Raw genomic sequence first — 19,783 nt, 5'->3', positions numbered from 1 at the left:
GGGGGCAGAGCTCAGGGGGGTGAGGGGTGTCCACTCTGGGGGGCAGATCTCAGGGGAATGGGGGGGTCCACTCTTGGGGGCAGAGCTCAGGGGGGTGAGGGTATCCACTCTCGGGGGCAGTTCTCAGCAGAGAGGGTGTCCACTCGCGGGCAGTTCTCAGCAGGGAAGGGGTGATATCAACTCTGGAGGGGCAGTTTCAGCGGGGGGGGGGGAGCGCGGTTCTCAGCAGGTGGCTGACAGCCCTCCTGGAGCCCACCCCCTGCTCCCAAAGGCCCCCTTGCCTGCCTGTGACTTTCTAGTGAGGCTGGCCTGCAGCAGTGGGGGTCCACAGAGCAGAGCCCCTCCACACGCGCTGTGGTGCCCCTCAGTGGCACAGGCGGCACCCAGAGACAGCACCTGGACTCACCCTCACGGGGACCCTCTCTGCCCACTCCCCAACGCCCAGCATCTTCTGGGCAGCAGTGCCCACCTGCAGAGTAGTACCCCGCACCTCAGCCTGTCACTTGCTCGTTCCCCTGGGACTGCCACTGCCATCCCCAGGTGCAAGGGAACAGGACAGCCCTGCCTGGGTGCTGCTAAGAGCATGAGCATCCTGAGGTCCCTCGGGAATGGGGCGAGGGCCCTGGACTTCCACGGCCATGCAGAGCTCCCGCTGTTATCTCCCAAGGGGAGGACGGGTGCCGTGCAGGAAATGGCCCAGCCCATCCGCTCGATGCCCGCGGCTCCCGCTCCTGCCACACCCTGCGGAAGGACCCAGGACCCCGGAGTGATTCGCTTCCAGGCGGAAAGTGAGAAAGACGGTGTGCAGTGTGTGCTATGCTGTGCCTCCCCCCGCCACAGGACGTGCCGCAGAGCAGGGCTGCAACCCCCGTGAGGACCCCCGAGGGAGAGAGAACCTGCCGTTGCGAGCCCTGAGGCGGAGGCGCCGGGCTGGGTGCGCCTGTCCTGACTGACAGAACAAGTCAGGAGCCTGGCTGGATGCCATTCTTCACCACCACCCCCCGCGCCCCCCCCCACAGTTGCCCAAGTACAGCCAAAGGGCTGCAAGCAGCCACTTACACCATCCCGACCAGACGGCCAGCGCCCGTCACTGGCCCCTCGCCGCGCCCTTGGCAGGCCCACCCCCCTCACTGTCTTTCCGAGACAACCCAGCCCGCTCGCCCTCCAGGAACCACAGGCTGACATGGGCGCATCCGCAGGCGGGCCCTGTGCCTGGCTTTGGGGAGCCTGTCCCCCGCTCCAGGCCGACGCTCTGGAAGGAAGAGAGTGGGGCTGTGCTCAGGGCCATGCTCCACAGGGTCCTGAGCCAGGCCCACACTGTGGTCCCCTGCTCACCACACTCTCCTCTGCTCTGACGCCAGCTGCACAGGTGGCACTTCCTCCTCTGACCCCAACCACCCAGAGCGAGGCAGACCTCACAAGGGAGAGGGCGCCGTTCTCCAGACAGCCACGTCTGCCCAAGACCTCAACACCCGCTGCAAGCTTGGAGTCTCCAGAGACCCTCACTTCTGAGCTGCTGGCTCCAAACTCAAGGGCTCCCTCTACCCCTTCAGGATACCAGCCACAAGCTCAGGGTCCCCAGGGCTCCTTCCACTTCTGACCTGCTAGTCCCACTACTCCCTTGGGTTTGATAATCCACTAGAGTGACTCACGGAACTCATGGAAAGCACAATACTTAGGGTTACAGTTTTAGTCAGCAAAAAGGATGTGATTCAGAACAAGTAGGAAAAAAAGACGCATTGAGCGAGGATTCCAATGCAGAACTTCCACGTTCCAAAAAGGCCTGCCCAACTCCCCCACACGCATTGTCGTTTATCACCAACCAGGAAGCCCACGGAGCTTCTGTACCCAGGGCCTTTACTGGGGCCCCAGTATACAGCCATGATTCACTAAATCATGTTGCCTCCCCGTGAAGTCAGTCGATATCAGAGGTGGTCTTTTTAGCCTGGCCAGCCCCTACCTGAGTCACCTCATTAGCATAAACCTTCAGATGTAGTCTGGAGGCCTCATCAAAGGCACTTCAATTACTGGGGAATTTCCAAGGTTTTAGAGGTTATCTTTCAGGACTCAAGGACAAAGACCAAATTTTTTGGGTAAATTTAACTTTAAACCTCATAATACCAAACGTTGGAAAGGATGTGGAGCAACTGGAACTCTGATACACTGCTGGTAGGAAAGTAAAATGGTACTTTGGAAAACCATTTGGCAGTTTCTTAAAAAATTAAACATACACCTACCACAGGACCTGGCCATTCCTCTCCTAGGGATGATGAAAACATATGTCCACACAAGGATGTATCATATATGTAGCATATCCATACAGTAGAGCACTACACCCAAAAAAACCAAACACGTTGCCGTTGAGTCGATTCCGACTCGTAGTGACTCTATAGGACAGAGCAGAACTGCCCCATAGGGTTTTCAAGGAGCACCTGGTGGATTTGAACTGCCAACCTTTTGGTTAGCAGCCGTAGCTCTTAACCACTACGCCACCACGGTTTCCAGTAGAGCACTACTCAACAATAAAAGTCAGGAACTCTTGGTAGACAAAATACATGGGTAAATCTCAAAATACTGATGCTAAGCAAAAGAAGTCAAACCAAAACAGCATATTGTATGATTCTATTTATATCATATTCTAGAAAATGTAAACTAGTCTATAGTAACAGAAAGCAGATCAGTGATTACCTTACCATTGGGGGGGGTGGGGGAAGGGAAAAGAAGGGGTTACAAAGGGGCATGAGGAAATGGGGGGTAATGGATATGCTCGTTATCTGATTGTGATGATGGCTTTACAGGTGTCTACTACACTTTAAATACGTACAGTTTACTTTAGGTCAGTTATACCTCAATAGGAGCCCTGGTGGTGCAGTGATTAAGAGTTCGGCTGCTAACTAAAAGGTCAGCAGTTTGAATCCACCAGCTGCTCCTTGGGAGCTGTCATGGATTGAATTATGTCCCCCCAAAAACGTGTGTATCAATTTGGCTAGGCCATGATTCCCGGTGTTGTGTGGCTGTCCTCCATTTTGTGATTGGAATTTTATGTTAAAGAGGATTAGGGTGGGATTGTAACACCCTTACTAAGGTCACATCCCTGATCCAATGTAAAGGGAGTTTCCCTGGGGTGTGGCCTGCACCACATTTTATCTTACAAGAGATAAAAGGAAAAGGAAGCAAGCAGAGAGTGGGAGACCTCATATCACCAAGACAGCAGTGGCAGGAGCACAGCGCGTCCTTTGGACCCAGGGTCCCTGCGCAGAGAAGCTCCTAATCCAGGGGACGATTGATGAGAAGGCTGACAGAGAGAGAGAAAGCCTTCCCCTGGAGCTGACGCCCTGAATTTGGAGTTTTAGCCTACTTTACTGTGAGGAAATAAACTTTCTTTGTTAAAGCCATCCACTTGTGGTATTTCGGTTATAGCAGCATGGGATGACTAAGACAGAAACCCTATGGGGCAGTTCTAGTCTGTCCTATAGGGTTGCTATGAATCAGAATTGACTCGATGGCAATGAGTTCTTATACCTTGATAAAGCTTTAAAAACTACCCCTAAAGTTACACATACTTTTAAAGAACATATACAAAAAGACACAAATTAAACAGACTAGGATGGTTGTGACCTATGGGAGAAGTGGGGAGTGGAATATGGGGACAAAAGGATGCGTAAACTATAAAAGACTTTGCAGGAAGGAAAGAAAACACACTATATAAGTTTAACAACAGAAGGAGAACAGACTGGAATGACATGTCAGAAATCACCCCAATAGAAAATAAACAAGAGAAGTTCAAGAACATAGAAAACAGAATGAGGTTTTACACACACCTGAGTGCAGATTCAGAAGGAAAGAAAAGAGAGCCTGGGGCAAAGGGAATGCTTGACAAGGCAATGGCTGAGAATTTTCAAGAACTGATGAACCCTGGTGGCACAGTAGTTAAGTGCTCGGCCGCTAACTGAACCCCCCAGCCGCGCCACAGGAGAAAGCTGTGGCAATCTGCTTCCGTGAAGAGTACAGCCTTGGAAAACCTATGGGGCACATCTACTTTGTCATACAGGGTCGCTAGGAGTCAGAAGCAGCTCGACGGCAGTAGGGGTGTGTATCTGACGAAAGACAATAATCCATACTTCCACGAAGCCCAGCAAATCTGTGGGACTTAAAAAAAAAATTGCACCAGAATGTATCACAGGCAACTGCAGAACAACAAAGCCGTTGTCCTAGCGTGGCATGTTGGTTTTCCTGGCACGCTGCTAGGAGGAAGCGTGCATTGGAGAAACTGTGAGGCGTCTCAACAAAGAAAGGAAAGGACAGAAGCCCTACTGGATCCTGGGGGAAAGGTGGCGCTCAGGGAAAACTGCAGGGACTCGGTGAGCTGGTGCCCTGTGTGACCCTGAGTCCGTGCAAATGGCCTGCAACAGGTCTGCACCGTGACCTGGGTCCTGTTTCTGGGGAAACAAGTAAGTTAAGAGAGATGTAACCAGAAACAGCTGCCATCCGGTTGACTCTGACTCACGGCGACCCCACGTGTGTCGGAGTAGAACTGCGTTCCACAGGGTTTTTAGTAGCTGATTTTTCAAAAGTAGGCGGCCAGGCTTTTCTTTTGAAGTACCTCCGGGTAGACTCGAACCTCCAACCTTTCAGTTAGCAAGCGAGCGCGTTTACTGTTGATGCCACCTCTTATCTGCTGCTCTGCACCTGAACTGGAAACTGATGATGCTTCTCTGTGCAAAAGTGGGTTATTTCATTCTTACTGACAAGATTTTATTATTTTTTGTTTATTGTTGTAGTTTAAGTGAAAGTTTACAATTCATGTTAGTCTCTTATACTAAAATTTATACATACATTGTTATGTGACCCTAATTGCTCTCCCCATAATGTGACAGCACACTCCTCCTTTCCACCCAATTTCCCATGTCCATTCAACCACCTCCTAACCCTCTCTGCCTTCTCATCTCACCTCCAGACAGAAGCTGCCTGTTTAGTCTCTTGTATCTACTTGAGCTAAGAAGCACACTCTTCATGAGTATCATTTTATGTCCTACAGTCCAGTCCCATCCCTGTCAGAAGAGTTGGCCTCGGAAACTGTTTTAGTTCTGGGCTGATAGAGAATCTGGGGGCCATGCTTTCTGCGTTTCCTCCAGTCTCAGTCAGACCATTAAGTCTGGTCTTTTTACCAGAATTTGAGTTCTGCACCCCACCCTTCTCCTGCTACATCTGGGACTCTCTGTTGTGCTCCCTGTCAGGGCGGTCATTGGGGGTAGGTGGGCACCATCTAGTTCTTCTGGTCTCAGGCTGATGAAATCTCTGGTTTATGTGGCCCTTTACTGATAAAATTTTAAACAGCAAAGCTTCTGAGAGTACATGATTTCAGAGAACTAAGTTTCTCAGGGAATAAGACAGCCACATTGACTAAAAGAAGGGGGGATGTGATAGAACTTCCCAGCTGCAGTGCATCCTTGGGAGTAATGCCGTTTCCTGTTAACTGTGCAGCTGGCTGTATCTGTCTGGTTTTCTACTCTGATGAATGGCAGGGCAGAGTTCTACTGCCCAAGCTACTTTTTACTTTCTCAATATTAAAAGCACTCAGAGAAAAAAAAAGGTAGAGAATAACTGCAAGTCTAACAGCTGATTTCCCAATGGAAATGGAAACCAGGACACAGTGGGACATAATCTTCAATGGGCTAGAGAAAGTAATTCCCATCCTAAAAATTCTATAACTAGCAAAAATATCTCAAGAATGAAGGTGAAATGTGCACATATGCACAAAACCTGGTAAGAGTTCATTACCGGAGGCCATGAGATCCACTAAAGGAAGGCTGGGAAAGCCAGAGGAACACAGATGTAAAAAGTGGCAAACGTGGGTTGTCTGGCATTTTAAAGTCAGGATGAAAGTAAATGGAGTTAAAGTATACTAAGGTCACCTTCATGTCTGCGAGGGGGCAAGGGCATTGACTGACTTCAGACTTTGATAAATTAAGCACGCCTATTACGCTTTCTTCATCAGGGAAGACCAATTGCTAGAAAAGGACATCACGGCTGGTAAAGTAGAGGGTCAGCGAAAATGAGGGCGACGCTCCATGAGATGGACTGACACAACAGCCCCAACAATGGACACAAACATACCAACGATCATGAAGATGGCGCAGGACCGGGCAACGTTTTGTTCTGTTGTACATAAAAGGTCGCCATGAGTCGGAGCTGACTCGACAGCAACTAAAGACATTACAATTCCTAATATAACCGTTAAAAATAATAAAAAGCAATGGGGAGGGGGAGAACTTCAAACAATGCAATCTAAAAGAAGACAAGAAAGGAGGAAAAATACACAAAAAGCAGGACCAAGAGAAAATACAAAATAAGATGCCACATACGGACCCAAATGGAACAGCAATCACATCAAATATCAACGGACTTCATACTCTGATTAAAAGACAGTGCCAGATGAAAAAAAATATACCGAATTATATTCTGTCTGGGAGAAGCATCATCATAAACTAAGGACACAGAATGTTTTATGTAAAAGGGTGGAAAATACATACTATAAAGACTAAGCAGAACATGAAGTGAGAGCCATGGGTGCGGTGACAACCATGGGGAGGGATGGGCTGGGAGGGGCTGGAGGTGAGGGCAGTGTCCTCTCACACACCAGGGCCACTGGGTGAGTTGCCTGTATCTGGACCAAGACAGCACGTCACCACAGAATATGTTAGAGAACAAGACACGGAGTCGATGGCCTTGGCGTGCGTCCTCCCTAAAAACACTCTTGCACCAGGAAGGATAAGTGGGCCTCTGTCATGATGGGCTTATTTTTTAAATACCAACACATAAAATGTTTTCTGTTTCCTAACTCAAATCTTTAATAACTCAACACTCAAGAAAATCGACACCACGTAGTTTGTGACAGCAAATTGCAACGTGAAAAAGTCTGCCAGGACGGGGAACTAACTTTAGATTTCTCAGGAGTGTGGAATATTTGGCTCCTTCAGCCTAAAACTCTTAATCCACTACCTTGAGTTTGAATACACACTTGCATTTAAAAAAATATAACATCAAAACTTATTTATGAAGAATATAAAACCAAAAATCAGTACTCGAACATCTCCCCATAAGGAAGACTTCAGGGCTAGATGGCTTCATTGCCAAGTTCTACCAAAAATATAGGAAGACACAGCTCCACTATTAAGCACAGTCTCCAAAGAAAAGAAAAACATACAGCTCCTTTTACAAGGGTTAGCATGGCCTCAATACCAAAAGTTGACACAGACAGCCCAATAAAGTAAAACTATAGATATCCATGAACATAGATCCAAAATTTCTATATAAAATACCAGGACAATATAATCCAACAATATAAAACGTCTAAGTTGGGTTCTGATGTGTCCTATAGAGAAGTCCCCATGCATCTGTCAGTTTGTCGTACTGGGGTGGCTTGTGTGTTGCCGCGACGCTGGAAGCTATGCCACCAGTATTTCACATACCAGCAGGGTCACCCATGGTGGACAGATTTCAGCAGAGCTTCCAGACTAAGACACGCTAGGAAGAATGACCTGGTGGTCGACTCCTGAAAAAATTGGCCAGTGAAAACCTTATGGACAGCCGCAGAACATTGTCTGGTATAGTGCCAGAAGATGAGCCCTTCAGGTTGGAAGGCACTCAAAATACAACTGGGGAAGAGCTGCCTCCTCAAAGTAGGTCAATCCTAATGACGTGGATGGAGTCAAGCTTTTGCACCTTCGCTTGCTGATGTGGCACAGCTCAGAATGAGAAGAAACAGCTGCAAACATCCATTAATAATCAGAATTTGGAATGTACAAAGTATGAAACTAGGAAAATTGGAAGTCGTCAAAAATGAAATGAACTGCATAATGATCAATATCCTAGGCACTGACATTAGTGAGCTGAAATGGACTGGTATTGGCCATTCTGAATAGGAAAATCATGTGGACTACTATGCTGGGAATGACAACCTGAAGAGGAATGGTGTTGCATTCATCATCAAAAAGAACATTTCAAGATCTGTCCGAAAGTACAGTGCTGTCAGTGACAGGATAGCATCCAAATGCCTACAAGGAAGATACGACTTAATACGACTATTATTCAAATTTATGCACCAACCACTAAGGCCAAAGATGAGGAAACTGAAGGTTTTGACCAACTTCTGCAGTCTGAAATGGATCAAACATGCAATCAAGATGCATTGATAATTACCGGTGATCGGAATGTGAAAGTTGGAAACGAAGAAGGATCAGTAGTTGGAAAATATGGCCTTGGTGACAGAAAAGACCCTGGAGATCTCATGACAGAATTTTGCAAGACCAACAACTTCTTCATTGCAAATACCTTTTTTCGTCAGTATAAACAGTGATTATACAAGTGGACTTGTCAGATGGAATACACAGGAATCAACTCGACTACATCTGTGGAAAGAGATGATGGAGAAGCTCAATATCATCAGTGAAAACAAGGCCAAGGGCCGACTGCAGAACAGACCATCAATTGTTCCTATCTATGCAAGTTCAAGTTGAAGGTGAAGAAAATTAGAGCAAGTCCACGAGAGCCAAAATACGACCCTGAGTAAATCCCACCTGAATTTAGAGACCATCTTAAGAACAGATTTGACACACTGAACACTAAGGATCGAAAACCATACAAGTTGTGGAATGACGTCAAGGACATCATACATGAAGAAAGCAAACGGTCATTATAAAGACAGGAAAGAAAGCAAAGACCAAAATGGAAGTCAGAAAAGACTCTGAAACTTGCTCTTGAACATAAAGAAGCTAAAGTGAATGGAAGAAATGATGAAGTAAAAGAGCTGAACAGAAGGGCAGCTTGAGAAAACAAAGTATTACAATGAGATGTGCAAAAACCTGGAGTTAGAAAACCAAAAGGGAAGAAAAACGCATTTATTTCTCAAGCTGAAAGAACTGAAGAAAAAAATTCAAGCCTCAAGCTGCAATACTGAAGGATTCTACAGGGAAAATACTGAACCAGGCAGAAAGCATCAAAAGAAGATGGAAGGAATATACAGAGTCAATGAAGCAAAAAGCATTGGTCAACCACTTCAGGAGGTAGCATATGATCAAGAATCAGTGGTACCAAAGGAAGAAGTCAAGGCCGCACTGAAGATATTAACAAAAAAACAAGGCTCCAGGAATTGACAGAATACCAACTGAGAAGTTTCAGCAAACAGATGCAGCGCTGGAGGTGCTCACTCATCTATGTCAAGAAATTTGGAAGACAGCTACCTGGCCAACTGGCTGGAAGAGATTCATATTTGTGCTCATTCCAAAGAAAGGTGATCCAAGAGAATGCAGAAATTATTGAAAAATATCATTAATATCACACACAAGTAAAAGTTTGTTTAAGAGCACTCAAAAGCGTTTGCAGCAGTACATTGATAGGGAACTGCCAGAAGTTCAAGCCGGATTCAGAAAAGGACATGGAACAAGGGATATCACTGCTCATGTCAAATGGATCTTGGCTGAAAGCAAAGAACACCAGAAAGATATTTACCTGTGTTTTACTGATTACGCAAAGGTATTCAACTGTGTGGATCATAACAAATACGGATAAAATTACAAAGAATAGGAATTCCAGAACACTTCATTGTGCTCATGCAGAATGTGTACATAGATCAAGAGACAGTCATTTGAACGGAACAAGAGAATACTGCGTGGTTTAAAGTAAGCAAAGGTGTTCGTCAGGGTTGTATCCATTCAACATACTTATTCAATTTGTATGCTGAGCAAATAATCCGAGAAGCTGGACTATACGAAGAAGAAGGGGGCATCAGGATTGGAGGGAAACTCATTAACAACCTGCAATATGCAGATGACATAACCTTGCTTGCTGAAAGTGAAGAGGATTTGAAGCACTTACTGACAAAGATCAAAGACCACAGCCTCAGTATGGATTATACCTCAACATAATAAGAAAACAAAAATCCTCACAACTGGACCAATAATCAACATTATGATGAACGGAGAAAAGACTGAAGTTGTGAAGGATTTCATTTTACCCGGATCCACAATCAATGCCCATGGAAACAGCAGTCAAGAAATCAAACGACGTATTGCATTGGACAAATCTGTTGCAAAAGACCTCCTTAAAGTGTTAAAAAGCAAATATGTCACTTCGAGGACGAAGGTGCGCTTGACCCAAGCCCTGGTATTTTCAATCACATACGCATGTGAAAGCTGGACAATGAATAAAGAAGACCAACGAAGAACTGATGTCTTCAAATTATGGTGCTGGCTAAGAATATTGAATATACCATGGACTGCCAGAAGAATGAACAGATCTGTCTTGGAAGAAATACAGCCAGAATGCTCCTTAGAAGCAAGGATGGGAAGACTTCATCTCATGTACTTTGGACATGTTGTCAGGAGGAACCAATCCCTGGAGAAGGACATCATGCTTGGTAAAGTAGAGGATCAGCGAAAAAGAGGAAGACTCTCAACAAGATGGATTGACACGGTGGCTGCAACAATGGGTTCAAGCATCACAATGGTTGAGAGGATGGCGCGGGACCGGGTGGTGTTTTGTTCTGTGGTACACAGGGCTGCTATGAGTTGAACTGACTCAACCACACCTGACAAAAACAAGAAGTTAGCTTCATCCCCGGAATGCAAGGTTGGCTTACTACAAATGCCATTCTGCTAATGCGCAGGATAACATGTCAATAGATTTTTTTTTTTAAAGCATTTGATAAAATTTAAAATCCATTCATGTTCACAACCATTAGGATGAGTATATCAAACAGACAGACAATAAGTGTTGGCAAGGATGTGAGAAATTTGAACCTTCATATATTGCTGGTTGGAGTGTAAATGGTGTAGCTGCGTCGGAAAAGTTAGGTGGTTTCCCAAAATGTTAAGCATGGCAATTCCACTCCTAGGTATATATCCAGGAGAATAAAAAATGTGTCCACAAAGAAACCTGTATATGATTGTTCACCGCAGCATTATTCATAATAACCGAAAGTGGAAACAACCCGAATGTCCATCAACTGATGAATGAATAAGCAAAATGTGGTGCACCTATACAATGGAATCTTATTCAGCCATAAGAAAGAATAAAGCAGTGATATATGCTACAACATGGATGAACCTTGAAAACATCATGCTAAGTGAAAGAAGCCAGACACAAAGGCTACATATTGTATGATTCCAGTTATATGCAATATCCAGATTAGGCAAGTCTACAGAGACAGAAAGTAGATTAGTGATTGCTTAAGACTGGGATTTTCCAGCACTGTATCTGATAATGGAAAGCCTGGTGGTATAGTGGTTAAGAGCTATGGCTGCTAACCAAAAGGTTGGCAGTTCGAAGCCACCAGGTGCTCCTTGGAAACTCTATGGGGCAGCTCTACTCTGTCCTATAGGGTCACTATGAGTTGAAATCGACTTGACGGCAATGGGTTTTGTTTTGTTTTGGTATATCTGACAATGTTCTGTTCTTATCCATAAGGTTTCCATTGGCTGATTTTCAGAAGCAGATCACCAGGCCTTTCTTCCTCATCTGTCTTAGACTGGAAGCACTGCTGAAACCTGTCCACCATGAGTGACCCTACTGGTGTTTGAAATACCAGTGGCATAGCTTCCAGCATCACAGCAACACGCAAGATACCACAGTACAATAAATTGGCAAGACAGATGGTGGAAGAAGTTCAAGCTCACCAACAGGCAAAAAACAAGGCTCCAGGAATTGACGGAATACCAACAGAGATGCTTCACCAAACAGATTCAGTGGGAAGTATTTACTCGTCTATGTCAAGAAATTATGAAGATAGCTACCTGCCCAACTGACTGGAAAGGATCCATATTCGTGCCCATTCCAAAGAAAGGTAATCAAATGGAATGTGGAAATTATTGAACAATATCATTAATATCACATACAAACAAAATTTTGCTAAAGATAATTCAAAAATGACTGCGGCAGCGCACTGACAGGGAACTACCAGACATTCAAACCAGATACAGACGAGGACGTGGATGAGGGATCTCACTGCTGATGTCAGATGGACCTTGGCCAAAAGCGGAAAATACCAAAGATGTTTACCTGTGCTTTACAGACAACGCAAAGGCAGTCAACTGTGTGAATCATAACAAATATGGATAAAATTACAAAGATTGGGAATTCCACAACACTTAATTGTGCTCATGCGGAAACTGTACATGGATGAATAGGCAGTCGTTCAGACAGAACAAGGGGATACTGCATGGTTTAAAATCAGGAAAGGTGTTTGTCAGGGTTGTATCCCTTCACCACACTTATTCAATCTGTATGCTGAGCAAATAATCCGAGAAGCTGGACTATATGAAGAAGAATGGGGCATCAGGAGTGGAGGAAGACTCATTAACAACCTGCGATACGCAGACGGCACAACCTTGCTTGCTGAAATGAAGATGACTGGAAGCACTTACTGATGAAGGTAAAAGATTACAGCCTTCATGTGGAATACACCTAAAGAAAAGAAAAATCCTCACAACTGGACCAATAAGCAACATCAGGATAAATGGAGAAAAGATTGAAGTGGTCAAGGATTTCCTTTTACTTGGATCTACAATTAACACCCATGGAAGCAGCAGTCAAGAAATCAAATGATATACCGCATTGGGCAAATGTGCTGCAAAAAACCTCTTTAAAATATTAAAAAGCAAAGATGTCACTGTGATGACTATGGTGCCCCTCACCCAAGTCATGGTTATTTTCAATCACCTCATGTGCATGCGAAAGCTAGACAATAAAAAAGGAACACAGAAGAACTGATGCATTTGAATTATGGTGTTGGAGAAGGACAGTGACTATTCTGTGAACTTCCAAGAGAAAGAACACATCAACCTTAGAAGAAATAGAACCAGAATTCTTCTTAGAAGCAAGGATGACGAGACTTCAGCTCGCTTACTTTGGACACATCATCAGGAGAGACCCATTGCTACAAAAGGACATCGTGTTTGGTAAAGTAGAGGGGCAGCGAGAACAAGGGGAACCCTCCATGAGATGTGCTGACACAACAGCCACGTCGGTGACCTTGCGCACCAACAACCCTGACGGTGGTGCAGGGCCAGGCCGCGGTTCATTCTGTTACACGTTAAGGTCACCATGAGTCGGGGCCCACTCAATGGCAACTAACAAGAATGCCAACGGGTACAGGGTTTCCTTTTGGGGTGACAGAAACATTCTAAAACTGACTGGGGTGATGGTGGCACAACCCTGTGAATCTACTAAAACCCAACGAATTGTACGTTTTCAATGAGTGAATTGTATGGTAACTGACATACCTCAATAAAGCTGTTAAAAAAAATTCATGACTAAAAGCTTGAAAAACAAAAAATATATATATATATAAACCTTTTTAGGACTAGAAGAGACCCTCTGTCTTAGTCATCTAGTGCTGCTATAACAGAAATACCACAAGTGGATGGCTTTAACAAAAGACGTTTATTCTCTCCCAGTCCGGTAAGCTAGAAGTCTGAATTCAGGGCGCCAGCCCCAGGGGAAGGCATTCTCTCTGTCAGCTCTGGAGGAAGGTTCTTGTCATCAGTCGTCCCTTGGTCTGGGAGCATCTCAGCGCAGGAACCTCAGGTCCAAAGGACACGCTCTGCTCCCAGCACTGCTTTCTTGGTGATACGAGGTCCCCTCTTCTCTCTGCTCGCTTCTCTCTTTTATATCTCAAAAGAGATTGGCTTAAGACACTATCTAATCTTGTAGATCTCATCAATATTAACTGCCACTAATCCATCTCATTACATCATATTGGTAGGATTTACGACACATAGGGAAATCACATCAGATGACAAAATGGCAGACAATAATACAATACCGGGAATCATGACCTAGCCAAGTTAATAGATATTTTGGGGGGACACAATTCAATCCATGACACCCTCCTTAATCAGATAACAGGCATCTTTACAAAGTCTACAAGAAACACACCACTTGTGGGATAAACAATCAAAGGTCTCCCTATGTGACGAGAAACAAGACTGGACACCTCTCATTCTTTGTTTGACAGTGTACTGGGAAGGGGTGCTGAGAGCAGGACGGTGAGGACATGAAATGAAAGGTATAAGCACTGGAAACAGGAACAAAATAATTATGTACAAGAACAATAAAGAAGAGTCTACAGACTGGTGATGGAGTGCCCAGGCCTTTCCTGGGTGATGCCACCGGGCAGAGGAAGTCCTGGAGTTGAACCGCCTTCCTTGCTTTTCACCCAGATCTATTTCTTCCTGGGGTTGTGCTGAAATTTTTCATTCATGAGGAATCTATCCCTTATTCTTCAAATCATAATGTATTTACTATACTCAATAACTATTGTAAAATCACCAAAATTCACAATTAGTGTAAGATTAGCTAAATTATTATTATTAACTGAAATTTCAGAGGTTTTCTTTGTGATAGAATAATTTCAGAGTGCAAATCCAAAGATCAACTGTGCATAAAAATTATCAAACAAAAAAACAGTCTACAGAAAGATTATTGCACTTAATATTTTAGCACAGATGTTATTCACAAACTTATCTAAAAATCAACTCGATTTCTACATACCAGCAGCTAACACAAAATAATAACAGATACCACTTACAACAGCATGAAAAAATATGAAGCACTTAGGTGTATATCTGGGTGGTGCAAAGGGTTTAAGTGCTCAGCTACTAACCAAAAGGCTGGTGATTCAAATCCACCCAGAGGTGCTTGGAAGAAAGGTCTGGCGATCTACTTCTGAAAGGTCACAAGACGTTGAAAACGCTATGGAGCAAGTTCTACTCTGACACACACAAGGTCACTAAGAGTTAGAGTTGAAGACTTTTTTTCCTTTTTTTAAGGCGTATATCTAACAAAAGATGGAAAGCCTCTATAGAGAAAATCATAGCACACTATGAAAGATATTAAAGACCTCATAGAGAGATATGCTCATGTTCGCAACTTGAAAGATTCAACATTATGAGGTAATTTCACTCCAGAATCAACTATAAAATCGACCCAGTTTTAATCAGAATCCCAACAGGCTGTGTAACCTGATAGGAAAAATATAAAATCTATATGAACATACAAAGGACCAAGACTAGTCCAAGACACTCCTAAAGAAGAAGAATAAAAGGAGAAGACGTGCCCTATTTGCTATCAAGGCTCTTTATAAAGTGGCAGTAACTGACTGTGTCATTACCACAGGGATACACAAAAAAAGGACAAAAGAACAGAGCTGAGCCCGGAAACACCAGGGGCAGGAGTGGCAGTGCAGCTCAATGGGAAAAGACTGTCTTTTCGATAAGTGGTGCTGGAATTACTGGGTATTCACATGGAAAATAATTAGAGTGTACTCCCAACGTCACACAAATATCAATTCCAGGGAGACTGAAGACTCAAATATGAAGGACAAAGCTTCTCCTTAGAAGCTATACACCTACTCCTCACTTATCGACATGGTTAGGTTCCAAAGACCAGGTCTGTATTAGGTTGAGTGTTCCAGAGATGCAAAACCAGTAAAGCGTATAAATATATATACAGAGAGAGACATTTATATCAATGAAATAGCTCACGCGGTTGTGAGGCTGGAACGTCCCAAGCCCGTGGGTCAGGCTGGAGGCTTCTCCAGATTCACAAAACTGCAGGGGCTGGTGAACCCAAGATCGGCAAGTCAGAGAGCTGGGCTCTGGCACACAGGCTGTGAAAATCGACGAATCCCAAGATTGACAGGTAAGACAGCAGGTAAGCTGCAAGCTCAAGTCCCAAGAACTGGAGGTCAGATGAACAGGAGCCAGCTGCAGGATCGAGAGCAAACAAAAGCCCACGAGCCTTGCCAGAAACTCCACCTATATTGGATGCAGGCCACACCCCCAATGAAACTCCCCTTCAACTGATTGGCTACTCACAGCATATGGAGGTGATCACATCATTATACAACTGCCCAACTACATCATAACTGCCAAACCAATGAGAATCATTGCCCAGCCAAGTTGACACATAACCTTAACAATCACAAGATCGTTATGCGAAAATAGGCGTTATGTAAAAATGGAAGACAACCACCTCAGATCACAAAATGGAGGATGACTACATCATTACATAAGTGCCAAATTATATCATTATACAATTGCCAGATTACATCACTACGTAACTGCTAAACTACTGAGAATCATGGCCCAGCCAAGCTGACACATAATCTCAACCATCACAGCCAGTGTTACTTTCGCCTTGCACCTCAGAGTTTGTTACTGCCAGACATATGTTGTTAATGTGCAAAATAGTCGGATAGTAGATTTTTTACTATTGTCATAAACGTGAAACATCACATAACGAGACAGTCAATAAGTGAGGAGTAGGTGTACAGCTTTTACAAGATAGCAAGGAGAGTGTCTTCCTGGCCTTGGGGTAGGGAAGCATTTCCTAAACGAGACATGAATGGAACCAACCGTAAGGGAAAAGATGACTACCTCTGTCCGCATTAAAACTAAGAACTCTTAATCCAAAGATTCCATGAAGTAAGTTAAGTCAAGCCACACTGGAAGATATTTGTAACATATACAACTAACAAAGCATTGGTATCCAGCATTTATTAACACAAAAACACTCCTACAAAGCAACGAAAAAAGACAATCACGAGAAAAAGGGCAACGAATTTGAACAGACAATTCACAAAAAAGAAAACCAAACAGTGAATGCTCATCTGTTCTAGTAATAAGGCAAATACACATTAAAGCCACCAAGCGATACCTTTACACACCCACCAGACTGGAAAATTTTGGTGAGGAGAATAAATTGGTACAAACACTCTGAAAAACGATTTGGCATAACCCTTACCTGTTTGTTGCCTTTGAGTCGATTCCCACTCATGGCAACCCCATATGTTACAGAGTAGAACTACTTCATAGGGTTATCTCTGTTATGATCTTTACAGAAGCAGATCACCAGGCCTTTCTTCTGAGGGTGAGTTCAAACTGCCATCCTTTAGGTTAGCAGACCTTGGATAATATCTCTAGTGTATTATCCGAAAACCAAACTGTTGCCGTTGAGTTGATTCTGACTCATAGCGACCCTGTAGGACAGAGGAGAACTGTCTCACAGGGTTTCCAAGGCTGTAATCTTTCTGGAAGCAGACCGCCACATCTGTCTCCCATGGTAAGGTATTATACTCTAGAAAAATGAATGCTTAGAGGCGCCTGAATACGTACACAATAATGTTTGTAACAACATTATGCACGACAGCAAAAACTGGAACACAACCCAGATGTCTTCCTCTGACAGAATGGATAATGGTGTGTGCTCATACAATGGAATACTATACAGCAATGAAAATGAAACCAGTCATTAGCAACTTGGATGAATCTCGATCAACGTGTCTCAAAGAAAACAGACACACATATACCACACATACAAAATACACACAGTGTTATAGCGTAATATTAAGCTAAAAAAAAAGGCAAAACCCAAAACTCTACTGTTTAAGAATGCATACAGAGTTAACAAAATTACAAAGAAAAGCAAGGACACGATTACCCTAAAGTAAGGGTAGGATGGGAAGGACAGGGTTGTGATTAGGAATAGGGGTTGGGGGAGAGGGGGCTATAGACTCTGAGCATGGAGCACTGTTCTAATTCTTTACCTGTGTAGTGATAACAGGAGTGGATCACTTTGCTATTATTCGTTTAAACTGAACAAATATGTCTTCTGGACTTCTGTATGCGTAGTTTACAATAAAAACAATTACAAACTATAACAACATAAAAAATAGTTGCAACAGTAGCTGGGGAATGTTTAAGAAAATACAGTGCTTCAATATTTTGAAAAACTACTTAGTTTATTTTGCACAGAAAATGATATAATATAACGTTAAGGAGGAAACAAAATTCACACACCTACTAACGAGAAAACGATGTAAAAACATTAGCATGCAGAAAATAAACAAAAAGAATACAAAGCAATCCAAATAGGTGGATACTTTGTAGGGTAAAAACAAATTCAAGGTCGACAGTAACTTGAAAAGTTACACTAAGACTTTTGAAAAGAAAGTATGGCCTTGAGAACCAGAGGTCTCAGACCAGCACTGCCCGGGGGTCAGCCTTCACAGACCCAGTTAAGGCAGGACCTGATGTCTCACATTCAGCCTATAACTCTCTCTCCCGAATCAACGTGCTAGCCACTATTCTTAACACATCGCCTTCGCCACCCACGGTATGTATTCGTGGGGAAGTCGCCACCATGCCCGCGGACGTGCCCCTCTCGCGGGTGGCTAACAATGCCCTAATCTGGGTCCATCCTCGAAGTCCTCCACGAAGCTGGGGCAAGCTCCTGCCACCGGTAAGATGCTGTGGAGGCTGGCCCGCAGGGGAGACGGTCCGGGTGGGTGAGGTCAGAGGAGAGGAGGGCCCGGGGTGGGTGAGGGTCCGGGCATGGACGAAGTCAGAAGGGGGGCGGATTCGGGGGTGGGTGAGGTTAGAAGGGGGTGGGGCCGGGAGTGGGTAGGTGAGCTCAGGAGGGGGCCGGTCCCGGGGTGGGTGAGGTGGGGACCGATGGTGGGGGAGGTTCACAGGGGGTGAGCGTCAGGAGTGGGTGAGGGTTATAGATGGTGAGGGTCCGGGGTAGGTGAGGGTCGGGGAGGAGGAGGGTGAGAGTCAGAAGGGGGTGAAGCCGGGGGGAGGAGAAAGTGAGGACCAAAGTGGGGCTGAGGGCCGGCAGAGAGAGGACCCGGAGGTCTGGGGCTGGAGGGAGGTGGGACGGCCGGGATCCGCGTCCATTGCCATCGCCCACCCCTGAGCCCCGCGCCCCGGAGCCCCTGGCCTCACCCACGCCCCTCACTCTCCCTGGCTTCGGAGCCCCGCGCCCTCACTCTCGTCCCCTCCCGACTCCGCCGCCCGCCTTACCTCGTCCACCGTGCGGCGCGGGAGGTGCAGGGTCCCGAGCAGCAGCTTGAGCTTCACGGCCGACGAGAGGCCGTGGAAGCAGAGGCGGATGTTGTCGATGACCGCGGCCGTGAGCAAGGACGCGATGCTGGGCGGCGCCCACAGCTCGTCGGTGGCCCCCAGTTTGTTGTGGAGCCACAGACCCGTATCACTCTCCCGCATGGACGCCATCTTGGGAGGAAAAAGCCGAGCGCTGCCGAACCGGCATCTTATGAAGATACCTACGCGCCTTGGCGAGGACCCCACAATATGGCGGCGCCCAGCCGGGCCGCGGCCTGGGGAGACGTCGCGGGCGGCTCGCCCCTCACTGGGCGGGGCCCGAGCGAGGACGCTTCTGGGTGGCGGGCGCGCCTTCGGGAAGCTTCGTGGCGACGCCCGAGGACCCAAGAGACGAGGCGCCGCGAAAGAAGGCCCCTCGGTTTCCGTAACGCATCATGGCGCCACCCATGGTGCGCTCCCTGTACGGCCGTGGGAGATGACGACAAGAGTGACGCGTCGCGTGTTTGTGGTATGCGGGCGCGCGGAGGCGGCTGAGGGCCAGCCTGGGGCCTGTGGCAGGGAATCCCGCGTCCCCGGGGCAGGGCGGATAGCCCGCCGGGCTGACGCGTGGGGCGAAGGCGCGTGGAAATCCCAGTTTCCTCCCCCTAGATGGCGCTTTCCCGGGATTTAGTTCTCGAATTCGCCTTCCAAGTCACCCTGCGAAACGAAGAAGGTCGCTTGCTCCGTCTGGCCGGAGGTCCAGCCTCCGCATCCTAGCCGTCCACTCTTTGTTTCTCATTCCTCGGATCTCGATTTTCCCTCCCCGCACTGAAGGTGGTTGTCATTACTTGCTCAGGGCCCCCTTCCTGACGTCGTTGTCGGGCTTGCTCACTATGGGAGCC

At 45.9% G+C, this 19,783-nt stretch overlaps 1 protein-coding gene across 1 annotated transcript in view; it reads right to left on the bottom strand.

Annotated features, from left to right (window-relative positions):
• Positions 1-19,079, bottom strand: part of NELFA (negative elongation factor complex member A) — a 29,639-nt gene extending 10,560 nt beyond the window's left edge. The window contains exon 1 of the mRNA XM_004383522.2: positions 18,864-19,079. The gene's annotated coding sequence lies outside the window, so the exon portion shown is untranslated. The remainder of the gene's footprint in view (positions 1-18,863) is intronic.
• Positions 19,080-19,783: the final 704 nt, after the last annotated feature.

This window comes from Trichechus manatus, unplaced genomic scaffold (genome assembly GCF_000243295.1).
Source record: "Trichechus manatus latirostris isolate Lorelei unplaced genomic scaffold, TriManLat1.0 scaffold00111, whole genome shotgun sequence".
Classification (NCBI taxonomy): Eukaryota; Metazoa; Chordata; class Mammalia; order Sirenia; family Trichechidae; genus Trichechus; species Trichechus manatus.
The sequence above is the reverse complement of the archived record's forward strand: the minus strand, read 5'-3'. Positions and strand labels throughout refer to the sequence as shown.